The sequence below is a fragment of the Macrotis lagotis genome, chromosome 8 (genome assembly GCF_037893015.1).
Source record: "Macrotis lagotis isolate mMagLag1 chromosome 8, bilby.v1.9.chrom.fasta, whole genome shotgun sequence".
Classification (NCBI taxonomy): Eukaryota; Metazoa; Chordata; class Mammalia; order Peramelemorphia; family Peramelidae; genus Macrotis; species Macrotis lagotis.
In genome coordinates this window covers 190,746,197-190,764,927 of record NC_133665.1, presented here as the reverse complement: position 1 = coordinate 190,764,927, position 18,731 = coordinate 190,746,197, and the positions used below count along the sequence as shown (strand labels likewise).

Genomic DNA, 18,731 nt, shown 5'->3' with positions numbered 1-18,731 from the left:
CTATGTGCCAGGCACTGTAGGTCCTCTCACCTAGAAATAGTCTTTGTCCCCAAGAATTTTAGGTTAGAATTGTGGAGAAGGAAACAATATATACAAGAGTAGGAGAGTGACCTGACAACTTTATGAGGTAGATTATGCAATAAACATCTTTGCTCTCAATGGTTTGCTGATGACAAAATGAAAGGTAATTTCCTTGCCAAATTCATTTAGTCAGTAATTATCAAAACCAGGATCCAATGGGCAGATTTCTGTTACCAGGTTTGAAACTCATTCCCTGAAACTTTACAGTCTCTCTTTAGGACAGAATGTTGCTGTTGTTAGGCCTACTAAATTTGTCTTGTTTTTTTTATAACCTTTTACTTTCTTTCATCTCTGAATTGAGAATCTTAACATCTTAGTGATGGATGATATAAGGGTTCATCCAAGAAGCAATGCCAGTGTGAATGTGAATTTAATGGAACCAATGCTATGCAGAAACTGTATTAAGTTGGAACCTACCATTCCTAGAGAGATGATGATGATTCTCAAAAAGAATCTGGAGCACTTACCTTCAAGTCAGGAGGACAGTTCAAATCCAGTCTCAGACTCTTGATGCCAACAAGCTGTGTGACCTTGGGCAAGTCACTTCACCCTGATTGCCTCACATCAAAGCCATTTCCAGTCTTCCTGATTCTTATCTGGCCACTGGATCTGGATGGTTCTGGAGGAGAAAGTGAGGGTGGTGACTTAGTACAGCCATCCTCACGCAAATCCAATTCATGTGCTTGCCATGGCTTCGCCCCCTCCCTGATGTTATGGTCTTCTTCTAGAATGAAGGACAATCATCATTATCACTGTTCCTAGAGACAACAATGATACTGGGGACATGCACCCATGATAGCTTGGGTGCTGGGGAAGGGAATGGTTTGTAACTTCTATTCTTACTATATTTTCAAAAATAATAGTCTTTTATAAAAACTAGTCAATATGAAGTAGTTGACTAGAACCTGGACACTAATCACTGGTAGCTAACAGCAGGGGAAACCAGTCAAATGCTCAGTGAGTAATGACTTGTATTCTTATAAATTTGATTCAATTCTCTATATATTTTAGAAATGAGTCCTTTATCAAAACAAGTGACTGTAAAATCTCCCCTCCCTAAGTTCGAGTTTGTCTCCTATATCACTTTACCTGCAGTCCTCCACCTCCAAGAGGTGGCACCAGTCCTCAACTACTGCTATGCCCTACTTCATGGCAAGCATGGCCATCCATGCCCAACCTCCCATCCTCTCCCATAACTTTCCAGCAATGCCATAAGTCTCATTCTCAATGAACTGGATCCCTCTGAGGGAAACATGGGAGAGAGGAAACTTCCTCACCCTTCCCAAGACCAACTGAAAATATAGAACAGACTGTGGAAAATACTTTAACAACAGCAACAATGGTGTGTTGATTGATTGACTCGTTGCTTCATCTTACTCCTATGACATATGGCCTCATAGAATCTTCTTAGTAGTCAGGGACACTCCAAGACTCAGGTTGCTCTGATAATTAAAAGCCCAATTATCCTCTAATAAACCCTCCCAGGTTCCCTGATAGCACCTCATAGGAGAATGAGTGGGAGAAACCAATACAGTCCTATTGGCCAAATGTGAAAAATTACAAATTAAATGTAGGGGCTTATATTTGATCATTATTCAGCTTTCTTTCATTTAGCAATTTTCATTAAGATCAATGCTATATATTTCTAACAAATTCCAGGAACAAGAGATAGAAACTACCCTTAAAGTAACTGTAGACAACATATAATACTTGGGAGTTTACCTGCCAAGGCAAACCCAGAAGCTATATGAACACAATTACAAAACACTCTTCACAAAAATGGTCAGATCTGGACAACTGGAAAAATGTCAATTGCTCATAGGTAGGCTGAGCTAATAATAATAGAAATGACAATTCTACCTAAATTAATCTAATTATTCAATGCCATATGAATCAAACTATCAAATATAATTTTATAGAGCTAGAAAAAAGAGTTACAAAATTGATCTGGATGAACAAAAGGTCATGACTATTGAGGGAATGAACGAAAAAAATAGAACAGAAAGGTGGCCTAGCTGTACCAGATCTGAAACTATATCATAAAGCAGCTGTTTGGAACTGTTGTAAACAGTTATAAAAACTGTTTGGAACTGGCTAAGAAATAAAGTGGTGAATCAGTGGGATAGATTACTTACAAAAGAAACAGTAGTAAATGACTCTGGTAATCTATTATTTGATAAACCCAATTACTCCAGCTTCTGGGATAAAAACTCACTATTTGACAAAAACCGCTGGGAAAACTGGAAAGGATTATGAAAGAAATTGGGCATAGACCAACATCTCACATTCTATATCAAAATAAGGTCAAAATGGGTACTTGATTTAGACATAAAGGGTGATACCATAAGCCAATCAGGAGAACAAGGAATAGTTTTTCTGTCAGATCTATGGAGAGATAGGAGTTTATGATAAAAAATAGAGAACATTATAAAATTCAAAGTGGATAATTTTGATTGCATTAAATTAAAAAGTTTTGTACAAACATGTATGTTTGTACCAAGATTATGGAACCAAGATTAGAAAGAATGCAAAATGATAGGAAACTTTTTATAGTCACATTTCTAAAAAATAAAGAAAACTGAGTTAAATTTATAAGAATACAAATCATTATCCACTTGATAAATGGTCAAAAGAAATGAACAGGCAGTTTTCAGATGAAGAAATTAAAGCTATCTATAATCAGTTGAAAACAGTTCTAAATCAATATTGATTAGAGAAATGTAAATCAAAACAACTCTAGCTACCACCTCACACTTATCAAATTGGCTAATAGGACAAAAAAGGAAAATGATCAATGTTGGAGGAAATGTGGGGAAATTGGGACACTAATATACTGTTAGTGGAGTTGTGAATTTATCTGGTCATTCTGGAGAGCAATTTGGAACTATGCTCAAAGATTAGACATTCCCTCTGATCCGTCAATACCATGACTAGTTCTATATTCCAAAGAGATTGTAAAATAAGGAAAGGACCCACATGTATTTATGGCAGCTCTTTTTATAGTGGCAAAGAATTAGAAATTAAGGATACATTTATTATTTAGGGAATAGCTCAACAAATTATGGTGTATGAATGTGATGGAATACTATTGCTCTGTAAGAAATCATAAGCAGGTGGATTTCAGAAAAACTAGAAAGAAATAAGCTGATGCGGAGTGAAGTGAGCAGAACCAGGAGAACATTGTATACAGTAACAGTAACATTGTGGGACAACTAGCCATGATGATCTTAGCTCCTCTCAGCCGTGCAATGATCAAGGACAATTCTAAAAGACATCTTAGGTGGAAAATGTCATCCAAGTCTAGAGAAAAAAAGCTTTGAAGTCTGGATACAGATCAAAGCATATTATTTTCACTTTTTAAAATTTATTCTATTTTTTCTTTATCTTTTCTCTTTAGTTCTGATTCTTCTTTTACAACATGACTAATATGGAAGTATGTATGACTTTACATGTATAAACTGTCAGATTATTCACTGTCATGTGAAAGGGGAGAGGAGGGAGTTTTGGGAAAAATCTAGAACTCAAAATCTTATAAATAAAGAATGCTGAAAACTGTCTTTTGAAGTAGTTGGAAAAAATAAAATGTCAATAAATAATAATAATGATGATAATAATACTTTTTAAAAGATCAATGCTAAATGACATTGAATTGGTCAGTTTTATTTGAGTTAGTGTCATTCCACTGGTACTTGAAGAACCCTTCAGTGAGTATAGAAATATCCCTTGTTACCTAGCCTTCCAAACTACTATAGAGTCATGTAGCATGCCATTTTACTTTTGTATCATCCCTCTTTCCTTCTTAAAGTCTTAAGAAAAATCATGATAGAGGTTTCAGGACCTTCTCACTGGAAGAAAGGAAATATATAATGAGAAAATAATACTACAATAAACAGAGAGAGAGAGAGAGAGAGAGAGAGAGAGAGAGAGAGAGAGAGAGAGAGGAGAGAGAGACTCACCAGAAGTCTGTTTTAAAGCTAAGTTGCAGCAGGAAGGAAGTCCTCATTTCAAATAGGGTTTTTCCAGTCAAGGCTTTCTTCCAAAGTCCATTCCCCAGCAGATCCTATTGTGATGATAATAACCTGGGGAGTGGGAAGTGGTGGTTTGACTTGGATGGAGAAAGGAAAAGCTCCCTGTGATGGATACACCATATGCAGTGCAAACCACTGAGTTGCTAAAAATCTCAATACGGTAGAGTGGCCTTAAGATCTATGCCTGTTGTTGGATAGGGGAGGGGAAAAGGGAGGAGGTCCCTAAATTGTGAATACTATTTCTCATAATTGGCTTCTACCAGCACAGGGTTTACTTTCTACAAGTCTCAGTCAGCTGCTTTCTGATCTGTTCTACCACCAATGTTCCATGAGCCATGAGTTCAATCTACAGAAAGGGACCACCCAAGTGATTCCTGGTGGGTCTTGCTAAGATTCCAACATTAGACTTTGATTTAGCAACAGACCATTGGAGGTTATTACTAATAGAACCACAGCATCACAGGATAAGAGAGGAGAGTATAAACTGTCAAGTCCAGGGCTGCCAGTGGAAAGAAGGCAGAGGAGCCAGTCTGTCAGGGGAGGTCCTAGGTCATTACTAGAAAGATGGAATAAAGAAGAAAACATTTATTATGTATAGAATATAAAAATCTAGGATGTGGAACAGAAATGATCTCAGAAGTGCCTAGGTATAACCTCCTGATTTTACATTAGAGTAAACTGAGGCCCAGTGAGATGAAATGATTTACCTAAAGTCACACAGAATATGTGACAGAGCCATTTTTTTCTGAATCCATTTCAGTGTTCTTTTGCATCATGCTTTTATGGGGTAGAATTAAATCAATGCAATTCTGATCAGTTCTTTACAGTATGCTCCTGTTGAGTGGCAAGGTGCTCATAGACTAATCAACTTCAAGTCAACTGCACATTCTGGTAGGGAAGGAAGTTTCTAGTCTGGCAATGGAAGGTTTATCTTTTCTGAGAACTGGTCCAGTTGGGTTTGCAGAGGCTCAGCACCAGTGTGACCTTGCAAGGTACAAGGTTGCAAAGTGATCAGTATTTTTGGCGAATGCAATTCCTGAAGATCAGCAACTACAGCTGAAGACTCCAAAAGTCTTGTTCAGCTCAAGGTCTCTGATTCCATGAGCCTGGGGTTTGAAGTTAAGGGACACTTGCTATCTTTATCAAAGGAAGGAGACAAATGAAAAGATTTTGGTGATACTGAAGGACCAACAAGAAGCTTCATGTTCATATTTTTCTTTCTAGAAGAAATTAAAATGGCTGAACAAGAGCTGTGGGATCACAGACATATATTTAAACTAGATTATTTAAGTAAAAGATACATTTCATCATTTTTGAAGGACAGATCATCAAATAATCAATATCACATTTAGCATATTAGAGGACTCACCACCCACTATGATGGAACAACACAGACCGTGCAGTGCAGCAGATTTGGAATTCCACCCCTCTCACTGTCTGCATGAGCTTGGACAAGTCACCTCAATTATGAAAGAAAGTCCTCAAAAGTTCTTTCCCACTAAAAATCTATGATGCTAAGAAAGGATAGATTTCCAAAGCAAAAAAGTTCAAATTCTATAAAGATATGTGAGGACCTGGTGAAATAAAAAGTATTGCAGTGGGAATGCCTGGATAAAATTTGAATTTGGAGGGTATGGTATCACTTCACTGAAAGAAAAGGGAGCAATCTTCAACATAATACCAACTCTACCTCTCTCCAAATAACAATTATAATGAAATAGCACTTTATTTAATAAAACACTATCTCCATTCACATGAAAGTCCTCCTCTATATACATATTTGCATATGCCTACACTTATACCTATATAATACACAGACACATGCAGATTTTGTGTGCATGCATATCTGTTTTATGTGTTTTTGTATGCACACACACACATAGACATGCATATACATACAGAGACAAAGAGATAATAGTTTCTGAAAGGACTTTAGTATTTTGATCTCTCCCCAGATGCTACAGAAATCCTTGCCTTCTTCACTTTTCTAAAGTGGAAGAAGGCCTGAAGACATGAAAGGTGGTAATCAGTTTCCTTAGTTCAATTTTAAATAAGTAATCTTAAGTGCTAGAAAACTAAAGAATTTCTAATACTTTCTAAGACCAAAGGCTGTATTGATTTTGATTCATTTATTGAAATAAAAGTCAGTTAACCAAAAGGTTTTGATAAAATAGAAAAAGTTAATTTGAAGATCCTGCCTGCCTCCCCTTCAGTCTCTCCCCAATGGTCCCCTGGTGATGAGTTTTGCAATTGCAAAATTTGAAAAATGATGCTCTCTTAAATGTGCTTCAGTTGGTTTTTCTCATTTCTTTTTCCCTTGCCACTAACTCTGAAAGAGACCCGTGCTGGAACAACCCAATATGGACTCATTATTGTGGAATATGATTCCGATTTCAAGTTTTTCTAGGCCGAACATCCATTTACACATTACTGGACCAACTGGTGCCGGAAAAGCTATCTTCTTGCACGCCTGCAAATGCATATATTGTTACCCAATGAACATATATATTTACACACATATCCATATCTATAATATCATATAGTTATACTATGTGTGTATAATATATCTTTTGAAGAACAACAGCCAAACATATTCAATATCAAGTGAATCTCTATATTTGCTATGCCTTGACTATGGAAATAAAAACAAATTATATATGTATATGAATATGAATATCTACATTGCTATTTATATATATATATATATATATATATATATATATACATTGTTATAAATTACCTAAGGCTAAACATATTGTACATATGAATATGGATATAAATATATGGATATACAACATGTATTTAGAGAGAGGTGTTTGTTTAGGGGTGTGTGTGTGTGTGTGTGTGTGTGTGTGTGTGTGTGTATGTGTATGCATGTGTGTGGTATGGGTGTTAAAATTCAGGTCTTAAGTCAAGAAGTTCATTTGCCACTCAGTAATTTCTGCAGATATGTGATCCTGGAAAATAATATTTGATTTTTGGAGTCCGAAATTCCCATGTATTTTCTCATTCTTCAATGAGAACGAGAAAAGAAAAGAGAAAGAGAAAAACATAGGCTTGCTATGAAGGGAAAAAGTCCCTATTGTATTATACTAAAGTGGATAGTTAACCATTGTGGATTCCCGTCTTCACTGACAAATGTCACAGACAGAGCAGATGATCATGCATTCAGTGCTTTAGTAAGTATCCTACTGTCGATATGGGTGCTGAGGGTGACTCAAACTCTGCAATCTGTGATTCTTTTATATTCTTATTCCAGAGGTCAGCACTTCTCAAGGACCATATGAACTCTGAGCAAATACAGTTAATGGAGGATGCCAAATGGCACAAAACTAAGACCCACTCCCTTCCTCCAATAATCACTGTATAACCATATTTTCAGCAGGAATAAATGGTTCATTAGACTCCCAAACTTGGTGCCCTGCCACTGGAGAATTGAAATTAATCAGCCCCAGGTGACAATTAATTGATTTAGACCATGTCCACACATGTAGAATGTTAGTGGATAGTAGACCACAGAAAGAAACTTCACTATGGATCATTTTGTTCCTCTGAAGGCCTAGCCTGGGTTTGGATTAGGAGTGGTAACCATGGGAATCTAAGTCTTGTTTCTTTTTGGGAAGGAAAAAAAAGTTTAGGAAAAATAACATTACCTATGCACAGCAGGTCTTCTGTTCACCCTAGGAGAAAGGGCCAAAGGCAGGGAGAAGGTCTATTGATGGGCTAAAAGTTGGAAAGTGAAAAATGGAGGTTATAGAACTTAACAGTACCTAGATTTTCAAACCAGTCATGGCTTTGGATCAGTGAGTTCTCTTGGGATGAACCAGAATACTCTTCCTATGGATGACTTTGAGATATACATCAGAAAAATAAAGTGTTTTTTAAAAGACTCTGAGCCTGGCCCCAATTCTCTAGAACCCTCAGTTATGTCCAGGATGGAGCAAAGGTGCTGAGAGAACTTTGGAAAGCATTGTCTGCCATTAAACCTAAATCCAGAATAATGCTGTGAATCACTTAAACTTTTAAATCATCTGAGGAAATAGTTCCAAGGAAACCCAGGGTCTTGCTTGGAAAATTAACCTCTAGAGTCAGTTTGAGAGAAATAAGCCAGGAAATTTAGAGGTCAGGCTGAAATCCCATCCCCAGCTACCCCCATACTGAAGGAACTGCTGCTAAGGCCTTAATAGAATGGCTGTTTTTATATCCCATCTGCTGCAGGCAAAGAAGGACAGATCTCAATGTCTTTGATATGATTCATTAATGTAAGAGTTTATGAGCATGCCTGTGAAATCTGAATCCTTCATTTGTTTCCAAGTTCTTCCTTGGTTTTTGTTTGTTTGTCTATTTATTTGTTACTTTGATCAAAGAGCAGGAGAAGGAACTCAAAGGGACAATGACCTGAGCAGCTTTCCATGGGTGCCCTAAAAGAACTCTTGTCTATTGGATAATGAGACTGCAGAGGAAGTCTTCTAATCCCTCTATTATTCTAATCCCTATTTGCTAGTGACTCCTGTGATCACAATGGAAGGAAAAGTATACAGGATGGTGTTGCCATCCTTCAGTCATTTCAGTTGTGTCCAACTCTCTTCATGTCCTCATTGGAGTTTCCTTGGCAAAGATACTGAAGTGATTTGTCATTTCCTTCACCTCCAATAAAGGTTGCCTATCAATGAGGAGGTCTCAAAAGAGACTGACATTGTTCTGATTACATTTGGATTTTGCTATTATGACCAAATGGTCCTTTTACCCATCAATAGCACTGGAAAAATAATTTTTGATTTGGAGGAGATCTTAATGGTCACCGACTCTAACTTCTTCTGTTTCTCAAGATTGCTTCAATACTGACCCTCCCATCCCACCTATCCCATCCCAATATGTACAATACCTTTCCATTCTAAGTAAATGGGTCTAAGACAAAGTCAAAGAAAAAGGAAGAAAGGAAGATGGGACAAGAACAAGTAAAAGGAATGGAAGGAGAAAAAGTGAGGAAAAGGAGGAGAAAAGGAGAATAAGATACAAATTGATCGTGGGGTATAGGCCATTGCTATCACAGATGACTCAGGCACAGGTCACTGAGAGTGTCAGATGCCCAGGCAGCACTTTTGCTGCCCAAGGTGTTACTTTTTTGTGGTGGAACTTGGCCTTCCTTGCCCTGCCCCTTTATGAGGTCACACAATGCTAAGTTGGCCAAACTCTCAGCCTCAGGCAAGGGGAGAATTGGCTAACTCCCTTAGAAGTTTCAACTCACCCACAATTAAGCAACTGGGGCATAAAGTTCAAATTGGAACCCAGAAAAATGACATGGAAGGCTGTTCAATTAGCCCCAGGAAGGTAGTCATAGGACCAAGGGCTCAAGGGAAGGTTCATCTTGATGGAGTTCAATTACACTCTGTCTTGACTAATTATTCTCACTAAGGCCTTAGCTCAGTTGTTTCTGAATTTACTGAGAGACTAGAAATACTGTCCAGGACCTCCTAATTTTGGCAACCTGGGAAAAAAAGCCTTAGTTGACCCAACCTAGTTATGTTTCTGATTAACTTCATTTAAAGTAAATGCAGATAATTCCATCCAAATACCTAAATTATCCTCAACAACAGACTCTAGGGCCAAATAATTGGTTCAGTTTGTCTCTATCTATTATTGAGCTTGCATATTTATGATTCCTGTTGTATTTCAGGTCTGTATTCAAAATTAATTTGACAGAGAGACCAGTCATGAGCATGAGCTGATTACAACATATTGCCAATGAGGAATTCTGAAGATGAGCTTGGGATAAAGCTCCAATAGGACATTGATGGGAAAAGAGGTTGGGATGGTCCTAAAGTGAAAGTGAGGGATGTCAGGCAGATGGACAGAGTGACACTCGGATACCCTGGATGGCAGGGAAAACCAACAAAGCTTCCAGCATATTCAAGGACTCGTTCTGGTGAGTTTGTGGTGGAGCATAGACAAGAGCCACACAGGAAGAACAAACAAGGATAGACTGTCATCTCCAGTTTTGTAAGTATTTGTAATCGATGAAATCATGTGTTCATTTGGTTTTAGACTGTTTATGTTCACAATCTCCAAAGAAAAATTAATTTCATTTCTGGTTGTTTGGGTTCGAGGATAATCTAGTACCAGATTCTCAAGACCTCTATAGATAATAGTCTTTAATTCAGGAGGATGCCAGTTTTTCACCTCCCAATGAGGATTAATGTTGACATTCTATTCGATAGACACTTCTAATCTGTTTTGTTTTAATTGAACTCTTTGAATTAAAGGAATTTCACATTCATTTTAAATTGTCTTGAATCTTCCACCCATAACATATTTTCTCTTTCCTCTCCCATAACCTAAAGGTCTCTTCCCTGTCATCACTTTGAAAATATAATTAAATAAAGAGGGTAAAAGAAGAGGGTGGTGGGAAAGTGAAAGGGCTTCTGTCACATTGTGAACATAAACTAATTTCACTTCTGGATTGATTGGAATGAGTTTGGCAGAAACATCATTGAGAGAAATGGAAGGACTTCAATTAGCCCTCTGAGGTCTTTGGGAGCTATCATGCATCATCTGTACTGTCATTGGGAGAGTTCTATAGTCTGGGTGCTTTTGTTTGACTCGTATGCCATTGGCCTCCTTTGGGGGGGAGGAAGTCTATCAAACTCATTGTACTTCGATTCAAATCAATTAGAGTCCATCTCTTCTTGTAAGGAAAGAGACTACAAAGACACAGAAAGAGATGTGTCTGTTTGATCCAAGGTTGGGGATAGGTCTTTGATGACTCTCAGGAGCACCTTGCTCTACTGAGAACCACCATTCTATACAGCATAGATGTCTCCAGTCTATGCTCCAAGAGCTCACTCCCAGGTGGTAAGAGGATTTATACATCAGCTATTTTGTATTTGATCCTGAAGGTTAAAGGGAGCCACTGGAATTTATTGGGAAAGAGAGGGGTGATGGTGATATGGTCAGACTTGAACTTTAACACTTCCCAGGATTTTTATGAATTCAAAATGAGATAATGCTTTAAAAGTGCCTTGCAAACTTTGGTCTATATACATGTTGGCTATTACCATTACTATTATTATCATTATTTTCAACTTTTATTTAAGATGTATTTTCCTTGAGAGAAAAGTCTCTTGATTGGGTTTTAAAAGCTAACTGCCAACATCTTATACACAATGGTTATTTTAAAATTAGTTTTCCACATTTAATTAAACATCATAATGTCTCATCAGTGGTTCAGTGGATGGAGTACCAAATCTGGAGAAAGGAAGTCCTGAGTTCAAATCTGACCTCAGTCACTTACTAGCTTTATGACTTTAGGCGACTCTATTTGCCTCAACTTCTTTATCTGTAAAATGAATTGGAGAAGGAAACAGCAAAGCATGCTAGGATCTTTGCCAAGAAAAATCCCAAATGGGGTCAGAAAGAGTTGAACATAATTGAAATGCCTGAATAGCAATGACAGCCACACTGTGGTAAAGTGATAGAGAACCTGTCTTGGAGTCAGGACATCACAGCCTCAAGTTTTGCCTCTATTACATATTAGCTGTGAGACCCAAGGCAAATTACAGAAGCTCTCCTTGCTTCAGGAGCGGAAATCACACAGCAGTAGTTCGTGTGTATATGGCAGGGAAAGTTTCCTCACAGGAACAAAATCCTATGGCTCCAATGAAATCACAGGTCCAACTCTATCCCTTGTTACAGAATAAATTAGGGTTTTTGAATTTCAATCTGCTGTTTTGTAAATCAAAACTCTGTTGGGAACCCCTCAAACTTCTTTCCTATCTTTGCTAATCAACAAAGGACTTCCCCTATTCAGGCTCCCTCTTCTACTCTCCATAGTCTCCATAGCTCCTCAAAGCATTGTTGTATGTGCCCATGTGTTCCCCTGATCTGTCTGCCTATATGAAGACACGTCATCTTCATTTGGCACCACCAGTTCCCAAAGCAGAATCTCCGCCACAGACCAGGAGCTAAATAAATCTGGGTTTTCCCCTTGGTCCTGACATGGGCCTTCCGTGTTCCTGGGAAATCTGGGTTACAAACTCTCTCCAATGGCAGCAAATGGCAATTGGCAGTAAGTTAGAGCATTAGAGTTGCTTGGGATACTGAGATAGTAAGTAACTTGTCCACAGATCCATACTAGGACTGTCTATCCTACCCGCCTCTGCCTCTAGTGGGCCAGTATCCTTATTTCCACTTTACAGATGAAGAAATTGAGGCCCAGAACAAGGAAGTGATTTGCCCAAGGTCACATAGATAGAAAAGAACTGAACTAGTATTTGTCCTTGGACCTAATGAGCCCTGTCCAATGCTGCTTCCATCTCCCTGGGCTTTGGGGGTATCTATGCCACTTTGAAGGTTTCCCTCACCCCTCTAATCCCCTCCCTCTAGAAACTACAACCTCTTTGTAGACAAAGACCCTATCTGTACATTCTTTTGCAGCTGTCCTCAGATCACTGAGGACTGTACACTAAGAATTTCATATATTTTCCCATATGACTGTCTTCTAGATATTTTTTTTAGTTGTTTTTTTTTTTTTTGCCAGGCAATGGGGTTAAGTGGATTGCCCAAGGCCACACAGCTAGGTCATTATTAAGTGTCTGAGGCCGGATTTGAACTCAGGTACTCCTGACTCCAGGGCCAGTCTCTATCCACTGCGCCACCTAGCCACCCCATGTATTTTCTTTTTGAAAAGCATTTAGTGATATTTTTAATATCACCCACATTTCCCCCAATACCCTTCCTTTTCTCCCTCCCAGAAAATCATTCCAAACATCAAATAGTATTTTTTAAAGAAAGGTTAAAAAAAAAGAGTGAGAGAAATCAGCCAAAATACTCAATACATCAAAAATGCCAGTAGAATTTCAATCTGGGGCAGCTAGGTGGCGCAGTGGATAAAGCACTGGCCCTGGAGTCAGGAGGATCTGGGTTCAAATCCGGCCTCAGACACTTAATAATGACCTAGCTGTGTGGCCTTGGGCAAGCCACTTAACCCCATTTGCCTTGCAAAAACCTAAAAAAAAAAAATGAAAAGAATTTCAGTCTAGTCAGTCTGGGTCCTTCCCAACTGAGCAGAGGGGCAGGGTTACCTTCCCATATCTCTTCTTTGGTGGCACATTTGACCTTTGAACTTTTACAACATGCCCATTTCCTTGTTTGGGGGACTGTTCTCTCCATTTCTATGGTCATATTTATCATTACACTGCTTTCTTGTCTCAGCACACATCAATGGAATCTGTTATATAAATTTTTCCATACTTCTTTAAGTCCATCATATGAAATCTCACCTCTCTTCTTTCACTGCCAACCTCTCCTCGAGGCACAAATGTCATCCTCCATAAAACTGTTCTGGTCCAGCCTGAACTCTCTTGATGAGATCACTAAATAAAGATTTAACTGTCCCTTAAGGGTTCCTCAAGGTGTGTGGCCAATCATTTGTTTAGCCAACAATCAACTTCTTCTAACTCAATCCAAAACAATTGCTTTTCATACATTAGTATAGACACTTCTTTATATTTAAAAACCTGATTAATGTATTACTGCTTCCTTACCACTATTATTTATCCTTGCTTTCTAGGCCTCCATCAAAGGGACATTGGGTTGGGAGTAGAATTATTCAGTCAAAAACTATTACCCTATTAGCAAAGTCCAGGAACCCAAAGACTGGATAATTCTCTAAGAACATGTGGAAGCTGAAGTATTACCCTTTCCAACACCCTTTTTTGGTTCCTATATTAAAGACTTCATCAAAGTCTTTGTAGCGTCATGTAGAAATGAACTATCTTCTGTTAGTATCTAGGGCCATGGTGGAGGCAGGTCTTGATGATTAGACTCATGGACCATTATTTACCAACTTTGCAATTCAGTGACCCAATGACCAACAGGATTCCCTGCCTATTTATCAGAAGGTCAAGAGTATAAGACTATTCACTTGACAATGGTCTCTTCAGGAAAGAAAAGCACATTTCCCCTTAAAAGTCAGTGGTAAGAACAAGTCATCTTCACTGGAATCACCAGATGAACTCCCCAGCCATTAACCATGTCTGAGACATGATCCAGACATATAAATGGTGCCTTGCTCCACCCCTGTCCAGAAATAGAACCCCAAATGCTTGGCCTCTTGTGTGACTCATACAGATGAACTCTTTTGAAGAGGCTACTGGATCATTCACTTCCTGCCCTAGGAGACTTCTTTGGGGGTATCTCTCCTCTCCAGCCCCCAATCAATGGGACAACAGTTCATGGATTAACACCCATGGGACCTGCTCTTTGGTCACTCGATAAGCTTTTCTTTTTTCACCATATCAGCTTGCTTTAGAATCAGTAGGCCTAAAATGAAGGTAAATTTGAGGGCCATCTCATTCCAAAATTTTATAATGAATCTTTGGTTCATTCATTCATTCTTTCTACAAATAAGCATTTAGGAGCTACTATTTTCTAGCCATTGTGAAGTCCTTAATTTGGGGAAATGGTTATTTTATTTCTACAAATGAGGCATATTCTTAAGTTGCAAATATGGGCATGTCCATCACTTGCTCATGACTTCTCCTCTAATGTACTGGAAATGCTTTCTAATTGCTCTCCCTAGTTCCAGGTTTTCCCTTCTGTAATCCAAAATAATCTTCTTAAAGTACTGATCTGATGAGGTCAAGAACCATCCATGAATCCTATCACCTGTGGGCTAAACTACAACTTCTCAGCATAACATCTATGGTTTCGGTCTACTTCTCTAGACCCATATAAAGTAATTCCCTCTCATTCATCTGATTTTCCAGTTTTATAATCAGACCCCTTGGGTTGCTCCAAGTCAGTATTCAGCTCCTGCCTTTCCATTCTTCTAGTGTTTTACATCCTCTTAGAAACCTCTGCCTACTTCAAAGACCAACTGAGATGCCTGGCAAAGTCATTCCTGATCCCTCTAGTTGTCAATGAAAGAATAAGAAGAGTGTTTATTAAATAAAGTATATGTCAAGCATTGTACGATGAAGGAATGTAAAAGCAAAGATAATGCCTGCCCTCAAGAAGGTTATGAGAGGTCACATACAAAGAGTTAGAATTAGGTTAGAGACAGAACTCTAACCCTAAATCTATAGGGCTCTATGGAATTCCTATGGAGCCAGGAAGGGTCACTTCAGTCATCAAAGTTACAACCAAGTTACCAACTGGAACAATTGGGCAGTCCAGTCATTCTCCAACCTCACTCCAATGAGTCCAATCGCCTATTGGCTCTCATGGTAGTGGACAAGGACATGCTTGTCTGGATAACCTGTTCCAAAGTAAGGAACAATTTGAATCTCAATATCTCTGCCTGTAATCTCATTGCTTCATCACATAGTTAGCACTCAGTCCTCAATGCTGCTGTTGGGGCAGCTTCTAACAGCTCTTTGGTACACTCTCCACCTCTGGTCCCTTCTCTCTGCACCGCACCATGTCCCCCATTTGTGGAGCCCTCAGCCCAGGGCAGCAAGGTGGCACCCTGGAGAGAGCACTGGCCCTGGAGTCAAGAAGTTGGGAATTTGAAACTGGCCTCCGACCTTAACACTTAGGTGTATGACCCTGAGCAAGTCACTTAACTCTGATTGCCTGGCATCAAGGGCCATCCCCAGTTGTCCTGATTTATCTGGTCACTGGATCCAGATGGCTCTAGAGGAGAAAGTCAGGCTGGTGACTTAGCATAACCCCACCTCACTCAAATCAGTTCACATCCTTGGCATAGCATCACCCGCCTGATGTCCTGGTCTTCTTCAATAATGAAGGACAAAAAAAATGGAGGTTATTACTAGTCACTCCTCACCATTCTCTGTGCTCTGGATGCTCTCTGGATGCTACCCTCTCTTCTGTGGGAGTTCTGGCTCTTTCTGTATGGATTGACTCAGCTGTTGTTTCCTGGTGATCCAGTCTTGGGGCTATCACCATTTGTCTGACTCTGTCTTAAACCTCCTCAGAGCTCATATATGCAAGAAGCTGGCCCCAGCAGAAGCAGGAAGATCTTCTTTTGGCCTTCTCCACCTCCTTGATAGAATGCCTTTATCCCTGACTCCTAAGTAGTCAATACAATCTTTTTCATTTCCTTTCTGTCCCAGATTGCAGGCACATATTCCCCAACCCTATTGGTTTTTCCCCAATAGTGTCTCTATGGTTGAAAATAAACAGAACCACAAAACCTTTTCCATATCCTGTTCTAGATTCCCCACTGAGATAATTTCAATTTATTCTCTATCTACCTGTCTGTCTGTCTATTTGTTCATCCATCTGTCCATCTATTTACACATATATATTTGTATAATTCCATGTATGTATATATATGATGTAGATTATAAAAATATTTATTGCAAGTACATAGTTATTTATACCTGTTTTCCCCTTAGAAGCTACTCTTCTAGAGGGCAGAAATTGTGTTTTTGCTCATCTTTGAATCTCCAGCATTTAGTACAGAACCTCTTCCATCGTAAACACTCAATAGCTTTTTGACTGTTTCCAAGAGGGGGCCAAGGACTAAGCCCAAGGTGAGAAAGAAAGGCTCTAGACCTTGGTCTCCCCATTGGGAACGTGTGACTCTCAAGAACATAACCTTGCTGCTACTCCTGTCCCTTGTGTGATTAGGGGAAAGTGATTGAAGATGGTTACAAGTTAATGAAGTCAGGAGGATGACTGGAGCTGGAATCTGTGAGGATTTGTTGAGGTCCTGAGCAAGCTTCATCCATGCATTCAGCAGCCAAGCCACCCTTGGAAGAGAATTAGGGAAGAGGGGTGGAAAATGCTACATAAGGTCTCTCTGAATCATGAACTCATGCTTTCTAGAGACTAAGATGGTTGGTATAGGGGAGAATGGGTCTCACCCCAGATCAGGGAGAGGTTGCTTTACTTTTGTTCTTTTGCCATTTTTGCAGAAAACATCCTTTAGTAAAAACTAATCAACATTAATTCATTGACTGTAAATGGAATGAAAACCATTGCCTGTTAGAAGTAGGGGTACAAGGAATGGCATCATCCCTTACCTCTCGGGAGCACTGTGAAGGAGACCTATGCCCAATCATACTCCCAGAACAGGAATCTAGAATTTCTCCATATATAGGGGATGGATTTCATAGAGTCATGAGTCCCTTTCAGCTCTACATTATCCCACCAGTCCAGGTCAACCAGAAATGATACAGGGCAATATCCTCCAAGCTAGAGAAGTGACCATGCTCCAGTCCTTCTGAGGAGTGGCAGTGCCCTACTGGCCAAGGGTGACTTTCTGGAATCTCTTCTTCCCTTCCCTTGCTCCAGGTTCAGCCACTGGACACAGCTGAGTCTGCCTCTGATTGCTCAGCCAATGTTTTGTCTTCTTCTCCCTTGAAGGGCACACAATAGGCACTAACCAATCCAGTATTTGTGTGAGTAAGGCCTGGAGCTGTCCTTTTATCTCATGCCTTTAGTCATCTTGCATTTCCTGTGTTGACAGTGCCAACAGAAGAGGCCCATCTTACAAGAACCCGCCTCCCCCTTCACAAAAGACAGAAGTCTGAAAGAGCTGCTGCCCTTGGACAATGAAGTTCTAATGACCTGAGCAATAGGAGAGGAGGGAGCCTGTGCCACCAGAGTGGGGAACATCTTGGCCTGGTTAAAAGCTTCACACAGAATAGAAACCAACTGGCCTTTGGCATCTCTCTTTAAAAATTCACATACAGACATTTGCACTCATTTACAGGACAGAAGTTGCTTTCAAAGCACTGCAAGGACAGTTCTTGAAGAGGGACGCAAAAGACAAGAGTGGGGCAAGGATTTGGGGGGACTGCTTCTTAGAAATCATTCCTTCTGGACCATCATCAGACACAAGACAAGTGATCAAACCTCCCCTAGCCTGTCTCCAGAGAGCTTTTGTTCAATGGGAAAGGCATTGCCATCAAAATTGGCCATTGGATTCAGCATATCTCCCTTGCTGCCCCCTATTGTCACTGGATTTGTTTTCATTAGATCCATAGATTGTCCTTTGAGGGATGATGAAGAATAACAGGTTGGGTCCTTGGCTTGGGAAAGCAGAGAAGGATACGGGGCGGCAAAGAAATAAATACATACAGTCTGCTCCACACAAAGCAGGAGCTGGGGGACTGGGGAAAGGTGATTCCATGATGCCATTGTCTTGGAAGAACCAGTACCATGAAATCTGCAGCTAAAATCTTTTTCAATTAAAAAAAGAAACACTTTGAAGTGCCACCATTTTAGACCTTGGAGATATTTTAGTGCATCCCTCTCAACAAAGATTTAAGGAAATGGGGGGGGGTGAGACAGTCAGAGAGAAAGACAGAGAACAGAGAGAAAGAGAGAGAATAATACATAAACATAGAGACAGAGACAGACAGAAACAGAGAGACAGACAGGGAGACAGAGACAGAGATGGAGACAAAGACAGAGAGGGAGGGATGGAGGTAGAGAGGAAAAGAGGGGCAGAGGAGGGATGGAGGAGGAGAGAGAGGAGAAGCTTTCCTCAGGTCATGGTTAGCAATGATAAAGACAGGACTACTGACAAGACCTTTGATTCTCTGCTGAATTAGGTGTCAGCTAAATAGTGAAAATGTCACCAGGCCAGTGGCATTAAGCACCAGCCATCTCCAAGATACTTGGTGAGGCACCGGGATAAAGACAAAAACT

General features: G+C 39.6%; 1 long non-coding RNA gene across 1 annotated transcript; it reads right to left on the bottom strand.

Moving 5' to 3' along the window:
• Positions 1 to 269: 269 nt before the first annotated feature.
• On the bottom strand, positions 270 to 8,028 carry LOC141495100 (uncharacterized). The gene is made up of 3 exons (XR_012470657.1): positions 7,763 to 8,028; positions 4,038 to 4,160; positions 270 to 700 (listed from the first exon to the last, which is right to left on the bottom strand). It is a non-coding gene; the product is annotated as an uncharacterized LOC141495100 (long non-coding RNA).
• Between the last annotated feature and the right edge of the window lie 10,703 nt (positions 8,029 to 18,731).